The sequence below is a fragment of the Cupressus sempervirens genome, chromosome 2 (genome assembly GCF_028749045.1).
Source record: "Cupressus sempervirens isolate cs-2001-9-10 chromosome 2, ASM2874904v1, whole genome shotgun sequence".
NCBI classification, from domain to species: Eukaryota; Viridiplantae; Streptophyta; class Pinopsida; order Cupressales; family Cupressaceae; genus Cupressus; species Cupressus sempervirens.
Window position 1 is genome coordinate 562,509,912 of NC_143119.1, and position 12,335 is coordinate 562,522,246.

Consider the following 12,335-nt stretch of genomic DNA (forward strand, 5'->3'; position numbering starts at 1 on the left):
CCCCGAGCCGTGTACATGATCCAAAAGCGGTTAACTTTTTCTTTTTGGTTAACGCCCAAAGTTTTCAACCCGACCCGCCTCGGCAACCTCGACTCGAAGCGCCTCGAGCCTTAATGGCCTCCAATGTTTTTGCACGACTCATGCCACCGTCGACTTTTCGCTCGAATCATGTCACCCAGGGCACCTCGATGCTACGTGACCCGAGCCCTGTGCGCGATCCAAAACCGGGTAACGTTTTTTTTTTTAACTCCCAAAATTTCATTCTTTTTTGCCTTACGAGGCCTATCATGATCTCTTTTTATAAAGAAAATTCTCAAATCGGATCGTTTCGGCTACCCTACCTCGAATCCGGCTAGCTAGGCGTAACGCCTCGAGTCGGCTCGGCAATACGTGAACTGAAACTTGTGCGTGATCCAAAAGCGGGTAACTTGTTTTTTTTTTTTTTTTTGTAATGCCCAAAATTTAGCGCTTTTCGCTGTACAGGGCCTCTCATGATTTTTTTTGTTTTTTTTTTTTTTTTTTCCCCTCGTCGACCCAGTCGGGTCGCCCGAGGCTGGGGCGACGGAGATGGGTTGACCTAGTCGGGCGACCCAAGTTGGGTCGACCCAGGCGTGCGATCCTGGCTGGGGACAGCAAGTCGATTCTATAAGTTTGCTTGCCAATTTTGCTAGCCAGGTCGGCTCACCAAGTCATCTAACCATGTGGTCTTTGCCAAATCAAGAATTGACTCTTTAAGTCCACTCACAGCTCGTCAAGCCGGCTCACCAAGATGACTTACCGTCTCGCCTCACCAGGTTGCCCCACCAGGTCGCCTCTTCTTTAAGACCGCTCACCATGTCGGCTCCCCAAGTCACCTCACCGAGTCGACTATTCAGGTTGCCTCACCAAGTCGACCCCTTAAGTTCGCTCACCAAGTCAGCTCCCTAAGTCAGCTCACCAAGTCGAATCACCTAGTCGTTTTACCACCTTGCCCCAGCAGGTGTGCTCGCCAAGTCGCCCCGCCGAGTTGCTTCTCTAAGCCCACTCACCATGTCAGCTCACCAAGTCGATTGTTCAAGTACGTTGCCAAGTCAACTCTTTAAGTTCGCTCACCAGGTCAGCCCGCCCAAGTCGCCTCTTTAAGTTCGTTCGCCAGGTCGGCCCGCCCAAGTCGCATCCGCGGGCTAACTCGCCGAGTCACCTCACGAAGTTGACTCTTTAAGTGCGCTCACCAAGTCAGCTCACCAAGTCGACTCACCATCTCGCCTCGATAAGTTGGCTTGCCGAGTTACCCCACCAAGTCGTCGCCTCTTTAAGCCCGCTCACCGTGTCAGCTCGTCAGGTCGGCTCACCAAGTCGACTAATCAAGTAGGCCCACCAAGTCGCCTCAAGGATAGCTCCTCGCCATGAGTCGCCTCACCATGTTGACTCTTTGAGCCCGCTCGCCGGGTCGCCTCACCAAGTCGACTCGAGTACGTTGCCAAGTCGACCCTTTAAGTTCGCTCGCCAGGTCGACTCGCCAAGTCAGCTCACCATGTCATCTCAACGAACCAACTCGCCGAGTCGCCTCACCACGTCGGCTCTCTAATACCACTCGCCAAGTCGCCCCACCAACTCGCCCCGTTAGGCCCACTCACCACATCGCCCCGTTAGGCCCACTCTCACCAAGTGGACTCTTTAAGTCTGCTCATAAAGTCGAGCCACCAAGGACTCTCACCAAGTCGACTCTCTAAGTCTGTTCATCAGGTCACCCCACCGAGTACTCTCACCAAGTCAACTCTTTAGGTCCGTTCATCAGGTCACCCCGCAAAGTCGACCCTCTAAGTTCGTTCATCGAGTCACCCCACCAAGTCGACTCTTTAAGTCCTTTCATCAAGTCACCCCGCCAAGCCGACTCTTTAAGTCCGTTCATCAAGTCACCAGAACAACTACTCTCACCAAGTCGACTCTGTAAGTCCGTTCATCAAGTCGGCCCACCGAGTACTCCCACCAAGTCGACTCTTTAAGTCCGTTCATCAGTTCACCCCGCCAAGTACTCTCACCAAGTCAACTCTTTAGTTCCGTTCATCAAGTCGACCCTTTAAGTCCGTTCATCAAGTCGCCCCGCCGAGTTGCTTCTCTAAGCCCACTCACCATGTCAGCTCACCAAGTCGGTTGTTCAAGTGCGTTGCCAAGTCAACTCTTTAAGTTCGCTCGCCAGGTCAGCCCGCCCAAGTCGCCTCTTTAAGTTCGTTCGCCAGGTCGGCCCGCCCAAGTCGCATCAGCGGGCTAACTCGCCGAGTCACCTCACGAAGTTGACTCTTTAAGTGCGCTCACCAAGTCAGCTCACCAAGTCGACTCACCATCTCGCCTCGATAAGTTGGCTTGCCGAGTTACCCCACCAAGTCGTCGCCTCTTTAAGCCCGCTCACCGTGTCAGCTCGTCAGGTCGGCTCACCAAGTCGACTAATCAAGTAGGCCCACCAAGTCGCCTCAAGGATAGCTCCTCACCATGAGTCGCCTCACCATGTTGACTCAATGAGTCGCCTCACCATGTTGACTCTTTGAGCCCGCTCGCCGGGTCGCCTCACCAAGTCGACTCGAGTACGTTGCCAAGTCGACTCTTTAAGTTCGCTCGCCGGGTCGACTCGCCAAGTCAGCTCACCATGTCATCTCAACGAACCAACTCGCCGAGTCGCCTCACCACGTCGGCTCTCTAATACCACTCGCCAAGTCGCCCCACCAACTCGCCCCGTTAGGCCCACTCACCACATCGCCCCGTTAGGCCCACTCTCACCAAGTGGACTCTTTAAGTCTGCTCATAAAGTCGAGCCACCGAGTACTCTCACCAAGTCGACTCTTTAAGTCCTTTCATCGAGTCACCCCACCAAGTACTCTCACCAAGTCAACTCTTTAGGTCCGTTCATAGAGTCACCCCACCAAGTCGACCCTTCAAGTGCGTTCATCAAGTCACCCCACCAAGTCGACTCTTTAAGTTCATTCATCAAGTCACCCCGCCAGGTCAGCCCACAAATTACTCTCACCAAGTCGACTCTTTAAGTTCGTTCATCAAGTCACCCCGCCAGGTCGGCCCACCGAGTGGACTCTTTAAGTTCGTTCATGAAGTCACTCTGCCAAGTCGGCCCACCAGGTCGACTCTTTAAGTTCGTTCATCAAGTCACCCCGCCAGGTCAGCCCACCAACTACTCTCACCAAGTCGACTCTTTAAGTTTGCTCACCAAGTCACCCCGCCAGGTCGGCCCACCAAGTACTCTCACCAGGTCGACTCTTTAGGTTTGTTCATCAGGTCACCCCACCGAGTACTCTCACCAAGTCGACTCCTTAAGTTCGTTCATCAAGTCGCCCCGCCAGGTCGGCCCACCAAGTACTCTCACCAAGTCGACCCTTTAAGTTCGGTCATCAACTCACCCCGCCAGGTCGGCCCACCAAGTACTCTCACAAAGTCGACTCTTTAGGTTCGTTCATCAATTCACCCCGCCAGCTCGGCCCACCAAGTTCTCTCACCAGGTCGACTCTTTAAGTTCGTTCATCAAGTCACCCCGCCAGTTCGACCCACCAAGTACTCTCACAAAGTCGACTCTCTAAGTTCGTTCATCAAGTCACCCTGCCAGGTCAGCCCACCAAGTACTCTCACCAAGTCACCCCGCTAGTTCGACCCACCAAGTCGACCCTTTAAGTTTGTTCATCAAGTCACCCGGCCAAGTCGGCCCACCAAGTCGACTCTTTAAGTCCGTTCATCAAGTCACGTGACCAGGTCAGCCCACCGGGTACTCTCACCAAGTCGACTCTTTAAGTTTGTTCATCAAGTCACCCGGCCAGGTCGGCCCACCAAGTACTCTCACCAAGTCGACTCTCTAAGTCCGTTCATCAAGTCACCCCGCCAGGTCGGCCCACCAAGTCGAATCTTTAAGTCCGTTCATCAAGTCACCCCACCAAGTACTCTAACCAAGTCGATTCTTCGAGTGCGTTCATCAAGTCACCCGACCAACTACTCTCACCAAGTCGACTCTTTAACTATGTTCATCAAGTCACCCCACCAAGAACTCTCACCACGTCAACTCTTTAGGTCCGTTCATAAAGTCACCCCACCAAGTCGACCCTTCAAGTGCGTTCATCAAGTCACCCCACCAAGTACTCTCACCAATTCGACTCTTTAAGTCTTTTCATCAAGTCACCACACCAAGTACTCTCACCAAGTCAACTCTTTACGACCGTTCATCAAGTCACCTCGCCAAGTCGACCCTTGAAGTCCGTTCATCAAGTCACCCCACCAAGTACTCCCACCAAGTCGACTCTTTAAGTCAGTTCACGAAGTCACCCAACCAGGTCGGCCCACCAAGGACTCTCACCAAGTCGACTCTCTAAGTCTGTTCATCAGGTCACCCCACCGAGTACTCTCACCAAGTCAACTCTTTAGGTCCGTTCATCAGGTCACCCCGCAAAGTCGACCCTCTAAGTTCGTTCATCGAGTCACCCCACCAAGTCGACTCTTTAAGTCCTTTCATCAAGTCACCCCGCCAAGCCGACTCTTTAAGTCCGTTCATCAAGTCACCAGAACAACTACTCTCACCAAGTCGACTCTGTAAGTCCGTTCATCAAGTCGGCCCACCGAGTACTCCCACCAAGTCGACTCTTTAAGTCCGTTCATCAGTTCACCCCGCCAAGTACTCTCACCAAGTCAACTCTTTAGGTCCGTTCATCAAGTCGACCCTTTAAGTCCGTTCATCAAGTCGCCCCGCCGAGTTGCTTCTCTAAGCCCACTCACCATGTCAGCTCACCAAGTCGGTTGTTCAAGTGCGTTGCCAAGTCAACTCTTTAAGTTCGCTCGCCAGGTCAGCCCGCCCAAGTCGCCTCTTTAAGTTCGTTCGCCAGGTCGGCCCGCCCAAGTCGCATCAGCGGGCTAACTCGCCGAGTCACCTCACGAAGTTGACTCTTTAAGTGCGCTCACCAAGTCAGCTCACCAAGTCGACTCACCATCTCGCCTCGATAAGTTGGCTTGCCGAGTTACCCCACCAAGTCGTCGCCTCTTTAAGCCCGCTCACCGTGTCAGCTCGTCAGGTCGGCTCACCAAGTCGACTAATCAAGTAGGCCCACCAAGTCGACTAATCAAGTAGGCCCACCAAGTCGCCTCAAGGATAGCTCCTCACCATGAGTCGCCTCACCATGTTGACTCAATGAGTCGCCTCACCATGTTGACTCTTTGAGCCCGCTCGCCGGGTCGCCTCACCAAGTCGACTCGAGTACGTTGCCAAGTCGACTCTTTAAGTTCGCTCGCCGGGTCGACTCGCCAAGTCAGCTCACCATGTCATCTCAACGAACCAACTCGCCGAGTCGCCTCACCACGTCGGCTCTCTAATACCACTCGCCAAGTCGCCCCACCAACTCGCCCCGTTAGGCCCACTCACCACATCGCCCCGTTAGGCCCACTCTCACCAAGTGGACTCTTTAAGTCTGCTCATAAAGTCGAGCCACCGAGTACTCTCACCAAGTCGACTCTTTAAGTCCTTTCATCGAGTCACCCCACCAAGTACTCTCACCAAGTCAACTCTTTAGGTCCGTTCATAGAGTCACCCCACCAAGTCGACCCTTCAAGTGCGTTCATCAAGTCACCCCACCAAGTCGACTCTTTAAGTTCATTCATCAAGTCACCCCGCCAGGTCAGCCCACAAATTACTCTCACCAAGTCGACTCTTTAAGTTCGTTCATCAAGTCACCCCGCCAGGTCGGCCCACCGAGTGGACTCTTTAAGTTCGTTCATGAAGTCACTCTGCCAAGTCGGCCCACCAGGTCGACTCTTTAAGTTCGTTCATCAAGTCACCCCGCCAGGTCAGCCCACCAACTACTCTCACCAAGTCGACTCTTTAAGTTTGCTCACCAAGTCACCCCGCCAGGTCGGCCCACCAAGTACTCTCACCAGGTCGACTCTTTAGGTTTGTTCATCAGGTCACCCCACTGAGTACTCTCACCAAGTCGACTCCTTAAGTTCGTTCATCAAGTCGCCCCGCCAGGTCGGCCCACCAAGTACTCTCACCAAGTCGACCCTTTAAGTTCGGTCATCAACTCACCCCGCCAGGTCGGCCCACCAAGTACTCTCACAAAGTCGACTCTTTAGGTTCGTTCATCAATTCACCCCGCCAGCTCGGCCCACCAAGTTCTCTCACCAGGTCGACTCTTTAAGTTCGTTCATCAAGTCACCCCGCCAGTTCGACCCACCAAGTACTCTCACAAAGTCGACTCTCTAAGTTCGTTCATCAAGTCACCCTGCCAGGTCAGCCCACCAAGTACTCTCACCAAGTCACCCCGCTAGTTCGACCCACCAAGTCGACCCTTTAAGTTCGTTCATCAAGTCACCCGGCCAAGTCGGCCCACCAAGTCGACTCTTTAAGTCCGTTCATCAAGTCACGTGACCAGGTCAGCCCACCGGGTACTCTCACCAAGTCGACTCTTTAAGTTTGTTCATCAAGTCACCCGGCCAGGTCGGCCCACCAAGTACTCTCACCAAGTCGACTCTCTAAGTCCGTTCATCAAGTCACCCCGCCAGGTCGGCCCACCAAGTCGAATCTTTAAGTCCGTTCATCAAGTCACCCCACCAAGTACTCTAACCAAGTCGATTCTTCGAGTGCGTTCATCAAGTCACCCGACCAACTACTCTCACCAAGTCGACTCTTTAACTATGTTCATCAAGTCACCCCACCAAGCACTCTCACCACGTCAACTCTTTAGGTCCGTTCATAAAGTCACCCCACCAAGTCGACCCTTCAAGTGCGTTCATCAAGTCACCCCACCAAGTACTCTCACCAATTCGACTCTTTAAGTCTTTTCATCAAGTCACCACACCAAGTACTCTCACCAAGTCAACTCTTTAGGACCGTTCATCAAGTCACCTCGCCAAGTCGACCCTTGAAGTCCGTTCATCAAGTCACCCCACCAAGTACTCCCACCAAGTCGACTCTTTAAGTCAGTTCACGAAGTCACCCAACCAGGTCGGCCCACCAAGGACTCTCACCAAGTCGACTCTCTAAGTCTGTTCATCAGGTCACCCCACCGAGTACTCTCACCAAGTCAACTCTTTAGGTCCGTTCATCAGGTCACCCCGCAAAGTCGACCCTCTAAGTTCGTTCATCGAGTCACCCGACCAAGTCGACTCTTTAAGTCCTTTCATCAAGTCACCCCGCCAAGCCGACTCTTTAAGTCCGTTCATCAAGTCACCAGAACAACTACTCTCACCAAGTCGACTCTGTAAGTCCGTTCATCAAGTCGGCCCACCGAGTACTCCCACCAAGTCGACTCTTTAAGTCCGTTCATCAGTTCACCCCGCCAAGTACTCTCACCAAGTCAACTCTTTAGGTCCGTTCATCAAGTCGACCCTTTAAGTCCGTTCATCAAGTCGCCCCGCCGAGTTGCTTCTCTAAGCCCACTCACCATGTCAGCTCACCAAGTCGGTTGTTCAAGTGCGTTGCCAAGTCAACTCTTTAAGTTCGCTCGCCAGGTCAGCCCGCCCAAGTCGCCTCTTTAAGTTCGTTCGCCAGGTCGGCCCGCCCAAGTCGCATCAGCGGGCTAACTCGCCGAGTCACCTCACGAAGTTGACTCTTTAAGTGCGCTCACCAAGTCAGCTCACCAAGTCGACTCACCATCTCGCCTCGATAAGTTGGCTTGCCGAGTTACCCCACCAAGTCGTCGCCTCTTTAAGCCCGCTCACCGTGTCAGCTCGTCAGGTCGGCTCACCAAGTCGACTAATCAAGTAGGCCCACCAAGTCGACTAATCAAGTAGGCCCACCAAGTCGCCTCAAGGATAGCTCCTCACCATGAGTCGCCTCACCATGTTGACTCAATGAGTCGCCTCACCATGTTGACTCTTTGAGCCCGCTCGCCGGGTCGCCTCACCAAGTCGACTCGAGTACGTTGCCAAGTCGACTCTTTAAGTTCGCTCGCCGGGTCGACTCGCCAAGTCAGCTCACCATGTCATCTCAACGAACCAACTCGCCGAGTCGCCTCACCACGTCGGCTCTCTAATACCACTCGCCAAGTCGCCCCACCAACTCGCCCCGTTAGGCCCACTCACCACATCGCCCCGTTAGGCCCACTCTCACCAAGTGGACTCTTTAAGTCTGCTCATAAAGTCGAGCCACCGAGTACTCTCACCAAGTCGACTCTTTAAGTCCTTTCATCGAGTCACCCCACCAAGTACTCTCACCAAGTCAACTCTTTAGGTCCGTTCATAGAGTCACCCCACCAAGTCGACCCTTCAAGTGCGTTCATCAAGTCACCCCACCAAGTCGACTCTTTAAGTTCATTCATCAAGTCACCCCGCCAGGTCAGCCCACAAATTACTCTCACCAAGTCGACTCTTTAAGTTCGTTCATCAAGTCACCCCGCCAGGTCGGCCCACCGAGTGGACTCTTTAAGTTCGTTCATGAAGTCACTCTGCCAAGTCGGCCCACCAGGTCGACTCTTTAAGTTCGTTCATCAAGTCACCCCGCCAGGTCAGCCCACCAACTACTCTCACCAAGTCGACTCTTTAAGTTTGCTCACCAAGTCACCCCGCCAGGTCGGCCCACCAAGTACTCTCACCAGGTCGACTCTTTAGGTTTGTTCATCAGGTCACCCCACCGAGTACTCTCACCAAGTCGACTCCTTAAGTTCGTTCATCAAGTCGCCCCGCCAGGTCGGCCCACCAAGTACTCTCACCAAGTCGACCCTTTAAGTTCGGTCATCAACTCACCCCGCCAGGTCGGCCCACCAAGTACTCTCACAAAGTCGACTCTTTAGGTTCGTTCATCAATTCACCCCGCCAGCTCGGCCCACCAAGTTCTCTCACCAGGTCGACTCTTTAAGTTCGTTCATCAAGTCACCCCGCCAGTTCGACCCACCAAGTACTCTCACAAAGTCGACTCTCTAAGTTCGTTCATCAAGTCACCCTGCCAGGTCAGCCCACCAAGTACTCTCACCAAGTCACCCCGCTAGTTCGACCCACCAAGTCGACCCTTTAAGTTCGTTCATCAAGTCACCCGGCCAAGTCGGCCCACCAAGTCGACTCTTTAAGTCCGTTCATCAAGTCACGTGACCAGGTCAGCCCACCGGGTACTCTCACCAAGTCGACTCTTTAAGTTTGTTCATCAAGTCACCCGGCCAGGTCGGCCCACCAAGTACTCTCACCAAGTCGACTCTCTAAGTCCGTTCATCAAGTCACCCCGCCAGGTCGGCCCACCAAGTCGAATCTTTAAGTCCGTTCATCAAGTCACCCCACCAAGTACTCTAACCAAGTCGATTCTTCGAGTGCGTTCATCAAGTCACCCGACCAACTACTCTCACCAAGTCGACTCTTTAACTATGTTCATCAAGTCACCCCACCAAGCACTCTCACCACGTCAACTCTTTAGGTCCGTTCATAAAGTCACCCCACCAAGTCGACCCTTCAAGTGCGTTCATCAAGTCACCCCACCAAGTACTCTCACCAATTCGACTCTTTAAGTCTTTTCATCAAGTCACCACACCAAGTACTCTCACCAAGTCAACTCTTTAGGACCGTTCATCAAGTCACCTCGCCAAGTCGACCCTTGAAGTCCGTTCATCAAGTCACCCCACCAAGTACTCCCACCAAGTCGACTCTTTAAGTCAGTTCACGAAGTCACCCAACCAGGTCGGCCCACCAAGGACTCTCACCAAGTCGACTCTCTAAGTCTGTTCATCAGGTCACCCCACCGAGTACTCTCACCAAGTCAACTCTTTAGGTCCGTTCATCAGGTCACCCCGCAAAGTCGACCCTCTAAGTTCGTTCATCGAGTCACCCGACCAAGTCGACTCTTTAAGTCCTTTCATCAAGTCACCCCGCCAAGCCGACTCTTTAAGTCCGTTCATCAAGTCACCAGAACAACTACTCTCACCAAGTCGACTCTGTAAGTCCGTTCATCAAGTCGGCCCACCGAGTACTCCCACCAAGTCGACTCTTTAAGTCCGTTCATCAGTTCACCCCGCCAAGTACTCTCACCAAGTCAACTCTTTAGGTCCGTTCATCAAGTCGACCCTTTAAGTCCGTTCATCAAGTCGCCCCGCCGAGTTGCTTCTCTAAGCCCACTCACCATGTCAGCTCACCAAGTCGGTTGTTCAAGTGCGTTGCCAAGTCAACTCTTTAAGTTCGCTCGCCAGGTCAGCCCGCCCAAGTCGCCTCTTTAAGTTCGTTCGCCAGGTCGGCCCGCCCAAGTCGCATCAGCGGGCTAACTCGCGGAGTCACCTCACGAAGTTGACTCTTTAAGTGCGCTCACCAAGTCAGCTCACCAAGTCGACTCACCATCTCGCCTCGATAAGTTGGCTTGCCGAGTTACCCCACCAAGTCGTCGCCTCTTTAAGCCCGCTCACCGTGTCAGCTCGTCAGGTCGGCTCACCAAGTCGACTAATCAAGTAGGCCCACCAAGTCGACTAATCAAGTAGGCCCACCAAGTCGCCTCAAGGATAGCTCCTCACCATGAGTCGCCTCACCATGTTGACTCAATGAGTCGCCTCACCATGTTGACTCTTTGAGCCCGCTCGCCGGGTCGCCTCACCAAGTCGACTCGAGTACGTTGCCAAGTCGACTCTTTAAGTTCGCTCGCCGGGTCGACTCGCCAAGTCAGCTCACCATGTCATCTCAACGAACCAACTCGCCGAGTCGCCTCACCACGTCGGCTCTCTAATACCACTCGCCAAGTCGCCCCACCAACTCGCCCCGTTAGGCCCACTCACCACATCGCCCCGTTAGGCCCACTCTCACCAAGTGGACTCTTTAAGTCTGCTCATAAAGTCGAGCCACCGAGTACTCTCACCAAGTCGACTCTTTAAGTCCTTTCATCGAGTCACCCCACCAAGTACTCTCACCAAGTCAACTCTTTAGGTCCGTTCATAGAGTCACCCCACCAAGTCGACCCTTCAAGTGCGTTCATCAAGTCACCCCACCAAGTCGACTCTTTAAGTTCATTCATCAAGTCACCCCGCCAGGTCAGCCCACAAATTACTCTCACCAAGTCGACTCTTTAAGTTCGTTCATCAAGTCACCCCGCCAGGTCGGCCCACCGAGTGGACTCTTTAAGTTCGTTCATGAAGTCACTCTGCCAAGTCGGCCCACCAGGTCGACTCTTTAAGTTCGTTCATCAAGTCACCCCGCCAGGTCAGCCCACCAACTACTCTCACCAAGTCGACTCTTTAAGTTTGCTCACCAAGTCACCCCGCCAGGTCGGCCCACCAAGTACTCTCACCAGGTCGACTCTTTAGGTTTGTTCATCAGGTCACCCCACCGAGTACTCTCACCAAGTCGACTCCTTAAGTTCGTTCATCAAGTCGCCCCGCCAGGTCGGCCCACCAAGTACTCTCACCAAGTCGACCCTTTAAGTTCGGTCATCAACTCACCCCGCCAGGTCGGCCCACCAAGTACTCTCACAAAGTCGACTCTTTAGGTTCGTTCATCAATTCACCCCGCCAGCTCGGCCCACCAAGTTCTCTCACCAGGTCGACTCTTTAAGTTCGTTCATCAAGTCACCCCGCCAGTTCGACCCACCAAGTACTCTCACAAAGTCGACTCTCTAAGTTCGTTCATCAAGTCACCCTGCCAGGTCAGCCCACCAAGTACTCTCACCAAGTCACCCCGCTAGTTCGACCCACCAAGTCGACCCTTTAAGTTCGTTCATCAAGTCACCCGGCCAAGTCGGCCCACCAAGTCGACTCTTTAAGTCCGTTCATCAAGTCACGTGACCAGGTCAGCCCACCGGGTACTCTCACCAAGTCGACTCTTTAAGTTTGTTCATCAAGTCACCCGGCCAGGTCGGCCCACCAAGTACTCTCACCAAGTCGACTCTCTAAGTCCGTTCATCAAGTCACCCCGCCAGGTCGGCCCACCAAGTCGAATCTTTAAGTCCGTTCATCAAGTCACCCCACCAAGTACTCTAACCAAGTCGATTCTTCGAGTGCGTTCATCAAGTCACCCGACCAACTACTCTCACCAAGTCGACTCTTTAACTATGTTCATCAAGTCACCCCACCAAGCACTCTCACCACGTCAACTCTTTAGGTCCGTTCATAAAGTCACCCCACCAAGTCGACCCTTCAAGTGCGTTCATCAAGTCACCCCACCAAGTACTCTCACCAATTCGACTCTTTAAGTCTTTTCATCAAGTCACCACACCAAGTACTCTCACCAAGTCAACTCTTTAGGACCGTTCATCAAGTCACCTCGCCAAGTCGACCCTTGAAGTCCGTTCATCAAGTCACCCCACCAAGTACTCCCACCAAGTCGACTCTTTAAGTCAGTTCACGAAGTCACCCAACCAGGTCGGCCCACCAAGGACTCTCACCAAGTCGACTCTCTAAGTCTGTTCATCAGGTCACCCC